Source organism: Jaculus jaculus, chromosome 1 (genome assembly GCF_020740685.1).
Source record: "Jaculus jaculus isolate mJacJac1 chromosome 1, mJacJac1.mat.Y.cur, whole genome shotgun sequence".
In the NCBI taxonomy this organism is placed as follows: Eukaryota; Metazoa; Chordata; class Mammalia; order Rodentia; family Dipodidae; genus Jaculus; species Jaculus jaculus.
Genome location: NC_059102.1, coordinates 240385802 through 240399778, shown reverse-complemented (window position 1 = coordinate 240399778; position 13977 = coordinate 240385802). Strand labels below are relative to the sequence as shown.

General features: G+C 42.9%; 1 long non-coding RNA gene across 1 annotated transcript; it reads left to right on the top strand.

Annotated features, from left to right (window-relative positions):
• The first annotated feature begins 572 nt into the window (after positions 1-572).
• Positions 573-12428, top strand: LOC123460120. Its single transcript, XR_006636798.1, has 4 exons — positions 573-1266; positions 1778-1831; positions 2006-2113; positions 12367-12428. It is a non-coding gene; the product is annotated as an uncharacterized LOC123460120 (long non-coding RNA).
• The last annotated feature ends 1549 nt before the right edge of the window (positions 12429-13977 follow it).

The following is a 13977-nucleotide window of genomic DNA, read 5'->3' as shown; positions in this document are numbered from 1 at the left end:
AGAGAGAGAGAGAGAGAGAGAGAGAGAGAGAGAGAGGCAGGGAGGGAGGGGGGAAAGGAAGGGAGAACGAGCGGGCGAGTGAGAGAGAGAGAGAAAGGCGCGCGCCGGAGCCCGGCGGGGGAGGGCGAGCGCAGCGCGCGGGAGTGCGCCAGCGCCTCTGCGCACCGGCTCCGCGAGCCGCCCGCTGACGTCAGCAGGGCCGCGCTCTGGGCCCGGGGGAACGCGACGGGCGGGCGGGGGTGGCGCGCGCGCGTGCCGGGGCCCGCGTCGGCGGGCAGGAGCGCGCGTGCGTGCGTGCGCGCGCGCGCGCGGTGCGGTCTCCGCGCTTCTCCCCATCCCTCCCTCCCTCTCCCCCGCGCGCGCGCCCCCGCCCCCGCCTCCATGCCCCCCTCCCTCTCCTCAGGCCTGCCGGCTCGCAGGCTGGGAGGCGCCGGGCGCGCGCTGGGCTGAGGGGGGCGGAGCTTGGGGCCGGGCGCGCGCCGGCGTCCCACCCCGCCCCGCCGGCCCGCTCCACCCGGGACGGCCTCCTTGTCAATGGGGAGCTCTGGGCTGCGCGGCTCGCGCGACCGTCAGGCGGCCCCCAGCCCGCGCCCGGAGCCGCCAATCCCTCTCTCTCTCTGGCTGGTCCCGCAGCTCGCCTTCTTGGTGGCTCTCCCAGGCTGGGGACGTAGCACCTGGCTGAGCTGCGTGGCCTCAGCGAATTACGAAGAGGTAGCGGGTCGGAATAAACGTGCGCGTGCCGTAAATCAGCTCTGGGTCCCAGGGACAGATTTGGGGGTTTTCGCCCCCCTTTCCTGGTTCGGTACTTAATTGAGCATCTATTATGTAGAGACAGGGCTCGAGTAGAGGAGCGCAGCGGGCTGAGGAAAACCACGGCCTGTTTCCCAAGAGCTTTTGCCTCCCTGGACCATCGTGAACCTGCCTCCGAGATGCCCACGATCGCCCTGGGTGTGGGAGATGGTGTTCGGCCTCCCCCAACCCGTCCCCCAGGAGGCTTTGGTGCTCAGGGCCCAGGCACCGGCTTTCACTGGAGCTTCTAGCAAATGCTTGCTCCCTGGAATGAGTCTGTGAACACTGGTCTCACTTGCTTCGTGAATTCTCATCTTGATTCTTCCAAACCACAAACCCTTCAGACGAACTCTGCATGTTTTTCTTGACAGGAGACGTTTTCTTCCTCCTTAAAAAGAAAGAAAACAAACAACAACAACAAAACAAATCCTCCACCACCATCCCCATCTCTTCCCAAATAAAGAACCAGAAATAAGGGTCAGTTACTCAGTGTACAGATCACCAAACACTGGGGAAACCAGTAGACAGTTGCCAAAGATGGAGGCATGTTGTGGGTGGTCTCGGAGATTTGAAGAAACTGATTCTTACTGCACAAAATAGTTTTACAATCAGTTTCACCAGACAGCCGCAGGGGCCTTGCTAGAGAAACGAGCCAAAAGGCAGGCTGCTGGGGTAAAGACAGGCAAGTGGCCAGGGGAAAACATTTTTTTTTTTTTTCCCTAACAGTTGGGCATTTCAGTGGTTCTGAAAGCAAACTTGTTTGTTTCAACAATAGGGGCGGGAGAAATCCTGTTTTGAAAATATTAGCCAGCATGAAAATACATTTGCAATAGGGGGAAAATATGTCAATTAAGGCCCACCCAGAAGAAAACGTTTTCCCCCAACATTTTTTAATTTGGCATTTCCCTGTGTGGTTTGCCTTGTGCTACAAATAGCTATGTCAAAAGTTATATTTAATGTAACTAGAATATTTAAATTTGAATTATAGCCTGTGTCTTCTCTGAAACTGACAAAGGAGTCCTATAGAGAATTGTTTTATAGAGTAAGTAAATGCTTCCATCTCCCTTTCTCTTTTCCTGTTTGGGTTGGGGGCATAGAATTAGGGGCTTCATTTTGTTTGGCTTAAAATCAAGGTATCACCAAAAATCAATATTTTAGATCCATAAACAGAAGCCTCAGGTATCCAACATCCTATAGAATTATATTTCCCCTAAAGATTTCTAGAACAATTATGTGGATCTATCATATACCAGAAGCAAGGAAAAAGTTCACCCTCACCCCGATTCTGCTAGTTCTTCATGACTGCATTTGAAAGAACAAAAAGGTAAGCATATAACCATTTCATGGTAGGTGGTGGGCCCTAGTCTATATTTTAGTGCTCTTTCATATCAAGTGATTTTTTAAGAGAAGAACTTATGCTTTTGGGGGCATTGTGGTATGTGTGGTTGGATGAAACCATGCTTGGCTTTAAGTGCATCTCATCCTACTTGGTTTCCGTACTGATACTGTGTTTTATGGTCTTTATTTACTCCCCCAGTGCTCATTAAGAACCTACCTACTATGTAAGGGAGATCGCATTTTAGACACTGTAGATGTTATATTTCATATTTGCCTACCCAGTTTTCTTTTTCTGGGTCACTTTGCATCTTTATGGCTGGGTTTCATAAAAGACTAATAATAATCCGCTTCATCTGTATAGTGCTTTACAGCTTACAGAGCACTTTTACAAAAATTATCTCATGTGATCCTCCCACATAAACCTCAGTTAGGCACTAGTGTGGGAAGCGTCATGGATGAGTGGAAAGAGCCTAGATGAGGAATATAGATTGATAAGAGAAAAATTCCGAGATGTCCTACATTTAACTACAAAGGGCCAGAGGATGGAAGAAAAGAAAGATGGGGGAGAATAATCAATAACAAGCTCAGAGGCCCAAAAGTACCATCTTTACATTGTTTAAAACCTTTACTCAAATCTGCTCTGACCTCCTAGGTGTTTCCTCTTTGCCATCACAATCAACACAGAGGTCATGGCTTCTCCTTGTAGATGTCCTCGTACCACAAAGCCTTCCTTTCTCTAGGCAATTCCACCCTATTATCAATAGCCAGTGGAGGTTCAAAGTAAATAATATGTGTGTCACAGTGTTTTCATTATGAAGTACTCAGGTGTTTTAGATCTTCAGAGATGGATGGGCTGTCTAGCCCCAGTGCTGATTGTTGTGGGAACTTGTCCCATCACTTGTTCATTTATTTTTCCAGCATCTATAATGGCTCAATAACCCCTTTTCTTTTAGTGATCTCTTGGCCCCTGGAGTTTGGGTTTCATAAGATATCCTCTAATACCTATTTTACAACTGAGCAAGCTGAACATCCTCTCAGAGACTTGAATGACTTGTTCAAGGTTATGTGTTTATTAGTAAGTCAGTTCACTTCTTGCAAATTTGTGGACTGTTGGAAATAGCATGTTGGATACATATGCTTTCCAGACTCAGAAAGCCACAGTTCCAAGCATTCATATTCTAGTTTCCAAAAAGGAAGTAAGGATGAGAATATCTCATTTTTCTTTCAATTATTAGTAATTAGATAATTCCAAGCATATTCAATTGGTCCACAATTAATTCATATAGAGATGAGGAAATTATAATCCTAACATTAGGAGCTAGTATACCTAGACCAAAGACGGGTTCCATGTTGTTTTATTTTTTATGATTCTCTGAATTATATTTTTCTGATTATATTTATTGATGAAGAAATTAACTCTTACCCCACCTTTAGTCAATCATCTCTCTTGTTACACACACTGTTCATTATATTTTAAGTTTTTCCTTTTTGGCTTTTTTTAAAAAATTTAGAGCTTCATTATATGATCATATTGCCTTTTGGTCATATTCCTATCAGGATATATATTTTCTCTCTCTCACCTCCATTCCACTGAGGTATCTTTTTTTGTGGGGTATTTGTATTCGCTGTGGGGTTGTGTATGCACCAGTTAGTATGTGGGGGGATAATGCCTCAGAATACACTTTCCCACCTGTGGGGCTCTAACTACCCCTCTTCTGCAATGTCCCCTGATCCTTGGAGGGTGTGTTTTAAGTCTCCTTTAGTGTTGTGCTCTGATTTTCTGCTCTGATGAGTTTTGAGCCTCCTCAGTGTCTACTGCCATCTCCCTGGAGGAAGTTCTCAGTACAGCAGTGGGAGCAGCACTTATGTTTAATAAACCACTTCCTCCGTAATGTTTTCTGACCCATGACATCTGTGATAGAGATGACTAGTCTGGAACTAGGCAGTTGGCTTTCTTGTTGTGCTGATGGGTCTCCACAGTACTCACCACCATCTGTACAAAGCAGATTCTGCTTTCTTTTTCTTTAACACTAAAATTCTATATTTTTATTTATTTACTTGAGAGGGGAGAATATGTATGCATCAGGGCCTCTTGCTGCTGCAAACATATTAATGTGAAGCCCATGTGTCACTTTATGTATTTGTAGACAAGGGTACTGGGGAATTGAATCCAGGCAGCCAGTCTTTGCAAGCAAGCACCTTTAACCTTGAGCAATCTCCCCTTTCCTTCTCTTTCCTTCCTTTCTCTTCCCTTCCCTTTCTCTTTCACTCTTCACTCTTTCCCTTCCTCTCTTTTCTTGCTTTTCTTTTTATGACAGAGATAGAGAAGGAATGGGGGAGAGAATTGGTACACCATGGCCTCCAGCCAGTGCTATGTGTGTACCACCTTGTGTGCATGTGTGACCTTGCACACTTGTGTCACCTTGTGTGTCTGGCTTATATGGGACCTGGAGAGTCAAACATGGGTCCCTAGGCTTAGCAGGAAAGTGCCTTAACTGCTAAGCCATCTCTTCACCCCTTTATTTTTTGAGGCAAGATCTCACTCTAGTCCAGCCTGACCTGTAGCTCAGACTAACCTCAAACTAACAGTGATCCTCTTACTTGAGCTTTCTGAGTGCTGTTATTAAAGATATGCACCATCACACCAGGTTCTTCATAGTTTTAATTTCTAAAAGTAATTTTACTATCTTATATATTCCCTAAAAGGAATAACAACAAAGTCTATATGAAGTTGCTTTTTCATTCCATGTGGCTCTCATTTCTGATGGATGGTAATTCATGACATAAACAAGATTCCCCAGCTGCCATTGACTCAGTGTAGGCTTTCATTGTCCCCATTTGTTCCTTCTGCCCATTTGTGTAATTACTTTAATCAAATATGCAAGTATGACAGTGTACTATGTTTGATATATTGATTTTGACTCAAAGGGGGGTAGGTAAGAATTTGGAGTCTTAAAACCCTGAACCCCCTGGAATGTGCTTTTAAAGCATTCTCATTAGAATCAGCTGGTGTGCTTGTTAAAAATTCAGTTAGCCATATTCTACCAAGACAAACTCTTCTACAGTTTGCACTCATAGTCATTCCCCAGGTGATTTTTTCTGTACACAAAGTGTTGGTTTTATTCAGAATTTCTGTGTCAAGTAAGTCAGATAGGAACTTCCTTTCTTTAATTCTAACTGTTTCACATTTCTGAATTCAGCTTCATGCTTATTACTTTTTTGGATTTCTATTGAAGGGAAAAATATGATTATGTACACTACTGTCACGGGATGAAAATAGGCTAAAATATGGGGTCAAACTGCTGAATGAAACTAAACTAAATATTAAATATATTAGGCATTTGACAGAGAATGGTAGATCACTAGAGATTTGGGGGTTCTGCACTATTTCTATTAGAAAATTGATAGCTCACAATCCAACTAGTGGTGAATATGATTTAGAAGAATATCTGGTCTGAGTTAGGCTAAAAGATGATTTCTCTTTTTAAAAAGATGTTATTTGCAAGGAAAAAGAGGGGGGGGAGAGAGAGAAGAGAGAAGAGAAGAGAAGGATTAGAGAGGAGAGGAGAGGAGAGAAAAGGAGAGGAGAGGAGAAGAGAAGAGAGCCAGGATCTCCAGCCATTGCAAACAAATAAATGCATATGCAAATTGGTGCATCTGGCTTTACATGGGTACTGGGGATTCCAGCCCAGGTCATTAGGCTTTGCAGCCCAGCACCTTAATTGCTGAGCCATCTCTCCAGTTCCCTAAAAGACGATTTCTTATTTACTTATAACTATCCAACACTGATGAGGGAAGATATTGATTGATTTCTTTCTGTCTCTCTTTTTTTCCTATGTCCCTAGAAGACAGGTCCAAATTTCTGACTGTGTGTGTGTGTGTGTGTGTGCGCGCGCACACACACACATATACCTCAGGTTCTATCAGAGTATGGTTTTTAAGTATTTTATGTATAGAATCACCTTAGATGCTTTTATGCTTTTAAGAATATAGATCCCTAAATCTCATCTCTAGAATTTCTGAATCAGTAAGTCTGAGAGGGCATCTGTATCCTCAGCCTGGAATCTTCAGTTTTCTAATCACATTTTCTTTCTCAAGCGCTGACTGATGTACTTTAGGAAATTCATTACTGAACTCTAAACCCCTTTGAAGTAAGAGAGTTGCCCTGTCACATTGTTTGTATACCAAAAGGTCAAAAATAATCCATTGTCCACAGGTTATCAGTTTATTTATTTATATGCAAGTAGGGAGGGAGGGAGAGAAAGAAGAGAGAGAGAGAGAGAGAGAGAGAGAGTGAGTCAGCAAGAGAAAGGGAGAGGGAGAGGAGAGAGAAAGAATAAGAATAAATGAGCATGGCAGGGCTTCCTGCAACTGCAAATGAATTCCAGACACATGTGCCACTTTGCGTATAATTTTCCACAGGTTATCAGTTTATTTGCAACAAGAAAGAGAAAGAAAGAGAGAGCGAGTGAGTGAGCGAGAGAGAATGAGAATGAATGGGCATTCCAGGGCCTCCTACTGCTGCAAACAAACTCCAAACACATGTGCCACTTTGTACATCTGGATTCACATGATTATTGGGGAATCAAACCCAAGCTGTCAGACTTTGCAAACAAGCACCTTAACTGCTGAGCCATTTTTCCAGTCTAGTTATCAGTATTTTTAACTTTTTTTTTTTTTTTAACTAACAATCTCCATATGTATACTCAAGGTACTGTGATCACAATTCCCTCCCCCACCCTCTTTTGTCCCCCTCCCCTATACATACATATGGTACTCTGATCATAATCCCCTGCTCTACCCTTTTTTGTCCCTTCCCTCATTCCCCTATTCACTGACCCTCTTCTTTCTTTCCAGCTAGTCTCTGTTCTAATTTAATGCTATCATTTCTTTTTGCCCTTCTATTTTGCAGGTCTTATGTAGGTACCCTCAGCCATAGTGAGGTTATGAATGCTATGGCCACATTGTGTCTGTATACAGCATTGCAAGCACTTCTCCCCTTCTTTTAGTGATTATATTCTTTCCAACACCTCGTCCACAATAGTCCCTGAGCCATATAGGGAGTGATAGAGATGTCTCACTTATTGGTGAACAGTCCACTGTCACTTCTCAACACTTTGATAAGTTTTGAGTTTTCCCAGTAGTCCACCATCTGGAAAGAGAAGCTCCTCTTTTGGGATGACTTTCTGTGTTACCTACATTGTGTTGTGGAAGCTGGTTCCCTCTTTGGTGTGCTATGGGCTCCATTCAGCAGGTTAGGTCCAGGTGATCAGTTTTTTTGTTTTGCTTGGTTTTCTTTTTTCAAGGTAGGGTCTTACTCTAGCCAAACTGACCTAGAATTCACTATGTAGTCTCAGGATGGCCTTGAACTCATGGTGATCTTCCTACCTCTGCCTCCCAAGTGCTGGGATTAAAGGTGTGTGCCACCATTTCTGGCTTTTCAGGTTATCAGTTTTAAAATTTGTTAACTAAAGTCACTGGGCAAAGGCTTAAGCAGACAATATTATCAAAGCTCTTTCCACCTCGAGGACTGTGATTTTTTTTTCTGAGACAAATCTTGTTCTAGAAAATGTTTAAGATTAGTAAGTTCAAAAAGGCAATATCTTCAAGTAAAGTTATGAAAGATGAATGATAATGATTTTAAACAAATGGGGATTTATTGGCCAGTAAGAACTAGCTTGAAGAGACTATGCCAAATGTTTTTGATTTCCTTATCAGAGTGTTCTTTGCTAAATTTTACATCCCATTTTGTTATTCTGTTGGTTTCCTGAAAAATATTAATTTTCTTAGGTATAATTGTTAGGGAAAAGTGATGACACAGGAATAAGTGAGGATTTTGTCTACCTTGTGTTTTTTTGTGTGTGGTATATATGCATGTTTATATGTGCATTGGTGTACATGTGTGGGTGTGAGTGCATGCATGGGTATGGGTTAGAGGACAACCTCAGGTGTATGGTTCCTCAGCTACTCCAAAAACCTCTTTTTTTCTCTTTTTCTTTTAGAGAGAACAAGAGAGAGAGAGAGAGAGAGAGAGAGAGAGAGAGAGAGAGAGAAAGAGAATTGGTGCACCAGGGCCTCAGCCACTGAAATTGAACTCCAGATGCTTGTGCCACATAGTGGGCATGTGTGCCATTGGGCTTGCTTCACTTTTGTGTGTCTGGCTTAGCTGGGATCTGGAGAGAGAGAGAGAACAAACATGGATCCTTAGGCTTTGCAGGCAAGGGCCTTAATGCTAGGCCATCTCTCCAGCCCCCAAAACCTATTTTGAAACAGGATCTCCCATGGCCTGAAGCTCAGCAATGAGGCTAGACTAGCTGGTGAGAGAATGCCAGGGACCTATTTATCTCTGCCTCCCCAGTGCTGAGGTTACACATGCATGCCACCATACATGGCATTTTATATGTGTACTGGAGATCAAACTCAGGTGCTCATGTTTATGAGGCAAGTACCATACTGACTGAGCTATTTTCCCAACCCAAAACTTTGTCTACTTTTAAGTGAAGGGGCTTGTACGAGGAGCAGATTAAAGTTTGTAGGTAATTGAACTGAGCTCTTAAATTATGGAAGCCCACAATTCGGAATAGCTAAGAGCTAGAATCAATCCAGATGTCCAACACTAGAAGAATGGATAACTAAGATGGGGTATATCTACACAATGGAATTCTATACAGCAGTAAGAAAAAATGACACAAAGAAATTTGAGGAAAAATGGTTGAACCTGGAACAGATCATTCTCAGTGAACTTAGACAATCACAGAAAAAAAATCGCCGCATAGTCTCACTCATCTATAGCACCTAACCTGAATCTACCCAAGATACCTTACATACCCAGCAAGCATCTCATGGACTAGACACTAGGATGGATGGGAAGGGAGGAGAGGGCATCGAAGGGGTGGGAAACACTAATTTAGACCCAAATGGCAATGGTACCATAAAATTCTACTTCCTAAAAGGCAGACCAAATGGCTGAACCTTCGCCAGGCCCTTACAGGAAACACCTGAACCACAAGACACTGGAGAGGGTAGGATCAAGTGTAACCTAAATCTTCTATATCTTCTCTTCCTCCCTCTCCCTCTCTCTCTTCTCTCTAACTCTTGTATATTAGTTATATTTTTCCTCATTTTCTTAGTGGGCACTGACCTGTAACTCCCAGTACCATCATGGGGCTACCATCCACAATGAACTTTTGATCAGAGACACCTACAAGGTTTCCTAAAAGAATGACAGATTTCTGTCAGAGTACTTGATGACCCACCAAAGGTTAGTGGTAAGCCCCTATTGCTGAAGACACCATATGCAGCTGACACGTAAAATGGAACGGCAAGGCTGGAAGCCAGGAGAGAGTCAGTCCCCAGATAGTCAGCATGTCTACTGCTAGAAGGTGCTTCATGGGCAAATGGGGGAAATGACCAATATCTGTCCAAGCAACTCATAGTCTAACCTACTTAGCAGCAAATAATCTGTTGTGATGCCCACACAAGTGCAATAGTGGCACACAGCCATGGTGGGGAACCAGCTGCTCTTGATTTGGCTAACTGATCCCCTCAGTGTTATGGGACCCATAGCTGGAGCTGGGAAACAGGTCAGAACCATATCCAAACATTAGCCCACTCTCCAATATCAAGCTACCATCAATCATGGGCTACAAGAGGGCCTAGACCTAGTAAACTCTCTATAAAAAAAGTAAGGGTTATCTCATTTGTCCTGGTGCTAACTTACTCTCCATTGGAGAATCTGCTTCTCTTTTTCAGATGGATGCAGATCCTAAGGAGAAAGCCATCATACCTCAAAAGGGCTCTGTCTGAAACTAAGGAAAATTGGTGAAACAAGCAAGGGTGCTGTTTTCCTGATGAACAAGATACCAGCACAAGGGGGGAGGAGACCAACACAGAGAAAAATCAACTCCTACCAAATCAGAGAGCCAGAGCCTCAGAGGCCCCTAACACCTCATCACTGAAGCAGACCAAAAATGAACCCAACATGGCTCAGGGAAATTTTGCAGAAGAGGGGGTGGAAAGAATGTCAGAACCACATGTTGGGTCATGATATGCAGAGACATTTATTTTACACATAACTGTGGGCTAACTCCACAATGCATGACCCATATACCTCAACAAGGAGGGGCCAATGGGGAGGGGGTAGGTCACGGATGAACCTAATAATGGTACCAAACTGCCTGTATTTGCAGTATAGAAAACTAATTTAAAAATTTTTTAAAAATTATGGAAGCCCATATATGGTCACTATTGATAACACATATTTGTTGAGTGTACTTTGATAACTCAGGTACCCCAAAGAGAATGTGCTTTGTGAATTTTTTCAATTTAAGATAGTAAGGGAATCCCACAGAGGGATGCTTTTGGTTTGAATTGAAAGTTGGAGGGGGTAACTTTCATGCTGATAAGCAAGATTGACTAATAATTGAACTTTATATTGAAAGCATGGCTTAATATGAAGGCATTACCTAACAGTCATGATTTTATGTTGGAATTTTCTTGGGAAATATTTCACAGAGGCTAAGATTTTTTATTTGTGTTGGTGGGAATAAAACACTTTTCAACCTACCTTGGCTAGAATTGACAGAGCAGATTCACATAAACCTATTTGTAAGTATTTATTTAGCATTCATTACATTCTTCAGGAGACAGCTGATGTCCAGAGACAAAGGTTTTGTCAGATTTCTTATCTCCACACAGCCCTTTCACGCTTGCGACTCAACACATGTAGACATTATCTCATTAATTTTCTATGAGCTACAAGGTCCAAAGTCTTATTACTACAGTGCTCTTTGCAAAGAAAGTTTTTGTTCTTGTCATTTGTGTTTGTGAAAGCCAAAAGGAAGAATCCAGTAAAGATCAGTTTGAGTAACCTGTATGAATGATGACTAGAAGGAGCAGGAGCTATCAATTAGTTTAAACTCATAAGCAGGTTAAATTATACTAGACTGATTTAATTTTGTGACTCATTTGGAGGCTCTAGTGCATGTGTAGCTTGGGATATTCCCAATTTCTGCCAAATACCAAGAACATGGTGTTCCCCTGGGCTAATGTTGTTATTCAGTTCATATTTACACATGTTATCTATTCCCTAGAGGCTTACAAACCCTGAGCTCTGGGATGGAGGAAAATGTGAAATTCCTACGTATGTGATTGAGCCCATCTATAAAACCGAAAAATGACATTTCAGGGAGAAACATGTTTTCAACCAGACACCTATCCTATCCCACAGGCTTTGAGCTGTAATCATTTAGAACCAGAAATAAAAAGTTGTACTGATTTTCTTCTTAAGCTGCCCTGAAGTCCAGTAACTGTCTCCCTGGCTACTGTAGATTTCTGAATGGGATGAGAGAAGAGAAAAGAACTCTGAGGGGATGAGGAGATGGTTCAGTGGATAAAAGCACTTGGCATAAGCTTGAGGACCTGCGTTTGAATCCTCATATTCACACTTAAAGCCAGGCATGATTGTGCATGCCTGAGATCCTAATGCTGAATGGGACAGACAGGAGGACCTCAGGGTCTCTCTGGTCAGTCATAAAAATTAGCAAGCTCCACTCTCTCTCTCTTTTTCTCCTCTCTAACTCTTGTATATTAGTTATATTTTTCCACATTTTCTTAGTGGACATTGACCTGTAACTCCCAGTACCAGCATTGGGCTATCATCCACAATGAGCTTTTGATCAGAGAGACCTACAAGGTTTCCTAAAAGAATGACAGATTTCTGTCAAGAGTACTTGATGACCCACCAAAGGTTAGTGGTAAGACCCTATTGCTGAAGATACCATATGACGCTGACACGTAAAATGGAATGACATGGCTGGAAGCCAGGAGAGAGTCAGTCCCCAGACAGTCAGCATATCCAGTGCCAGAAGGTGCTACATGGGCAACTGGGGGAAATGACCAATATCTGTCCAAGCAACTCATGGTCTAACCTATTAGCAGCAAATAACCTGTTGTGATGCCCACACAAGTGTAATAGTGGCACAAAGCCATGGTGGGGAACCAACTGCTCTTGATTTGGCTAACTGGTCCCCTCAGTGTCATGGGACCCATAGCTGGAGCTGGGAAACAGGTCAGAATCATATCCAAACATAAGCCTTCTCTCCAATATCAAGCTACCATCAATCATGGCTACAAAAGGGCTTACACCTATTAAACTCTATATAAAAAAAAAGTAAGGGCTATTTCATTTGTCCTGGAGCTAACTTACTTTCTGTTGGAGAATCTGCTTCTCTTTTTCAGATAGATGCAGATCCTAAGGAGAGAGCCACCCCATCATACCTCAAAAGGGCCCTGTCTGAAACTAAGGAAAATTGGCGAAACAAACAAGGGCGCTGTTTTCCTGATGAACCGGATACCAGCACAAGAAGGAAGGAGACCAACACAGAGAAAAATCAGCTCCTACCAAATCAGAGAGCCAGAGCCTCAGAAGCCCCCAACACCTCATCACTGAAGCAGACCAAAAATGAACCCAACATGGCTCAGGGAAATTTTGCGTTAGAGGGGGCAGAAAGAATGTCAGAGCCACATGTTGGGTCATGATATGCAGAGACATTTATTGTACCAATAACTGGGCTAACTCCACAATGCATGACCCATATACCTCAACAAGGAGGGGCCAATGGGGAGGGGGTAGGTCACGGATGAGCCTAATAATGGTACCAAACTGCCTGTATTTGCTGAATATAAAACTAATAAAAAATGCAAAAAAAAAATTAGCAAGCTCCAGTTACAGTTTGAGTCTCTGTCTCAGGGAAATAAGGCAGAAGAGAGATGAGGACACCTGATGTTCTATCCTCTACACATGTGCACATAGGGCATGCTCATCTATGCGCACGCGCGTGCGCGTGCGCATACACACACACACACACACACACACACACACACACACACACGAACTCTGAATTAGTTATATCCAGTCTCAGTAAAAATGAAGTGTAATGGCTTAATAATTATTAACTTAATAAGGTCAACAATACTCCTTAAAAAGTTGGTGGTAGGATTGAGGTGGGGTGGCTGGAACAGTGAATTAAAAAGGACAAAGTTGGGGACTAGTCAGCCTGATCATCCTGTCTTAGCTTCTACCACCTCAGGGGAGAAATCAATCATTTATTTTTCCTTTAGGAGAGAAGGGAATGTTTCCTCCCCAACTTCTGCTCTCCTCATACATAACTGGGCTTTATTCCACATAACCATTTCTCTACCAGGAAGGTATTTATTTAGTGCATGAATTTAGTTACAGAACATGGAGAAACTAAACTGGAACTGAGTTGTTATCTTCCTTTCTGCTAATGAGCTTTCTTTGTGCCAGAAGGTGCTATGCATGTTGTTGGGAAAAAAGGCACCAGCAGTTTTAACCAGCTGTGGACCCTGTGTATTCCACAATTGACCTGCCAGGCAAGATATGCTCACTGCTACAATAGTGGCATGAATGTTATGGGACTAATCAATCACTTTCTGATTTGATTTGAAGTCTGCTCCATAGAAGGGTTTTTATGCCTATACTATAAACCTGGCCAAAAACCTATGTCTAGGACATAGCAGAATTCACTACTAAGGTTATTCTAAACAGTCAGCATGCCAAACTGTCTTTTTATTTTATTTTATTTTTTTGGTTTTTCAAGGTAGGGTCTCACTCTAGATCAGGCTGGAATTCACTGTGTTGTCTCAAGGTGGCCTCGAACTCATGGCAATCTTCCTACCTCTGCCTCCTGAGTGCTGGGACTAAAGGCATGTGCCACAGCTGGCCTCATAATATCTTTTTAATGTCTGTATTTGTTCTCATAGATTAGTATGGCTGAAGCCTTGACCACAGAAATTTCTACTACAATGAGCAGTGGTTAATGCAGGAAT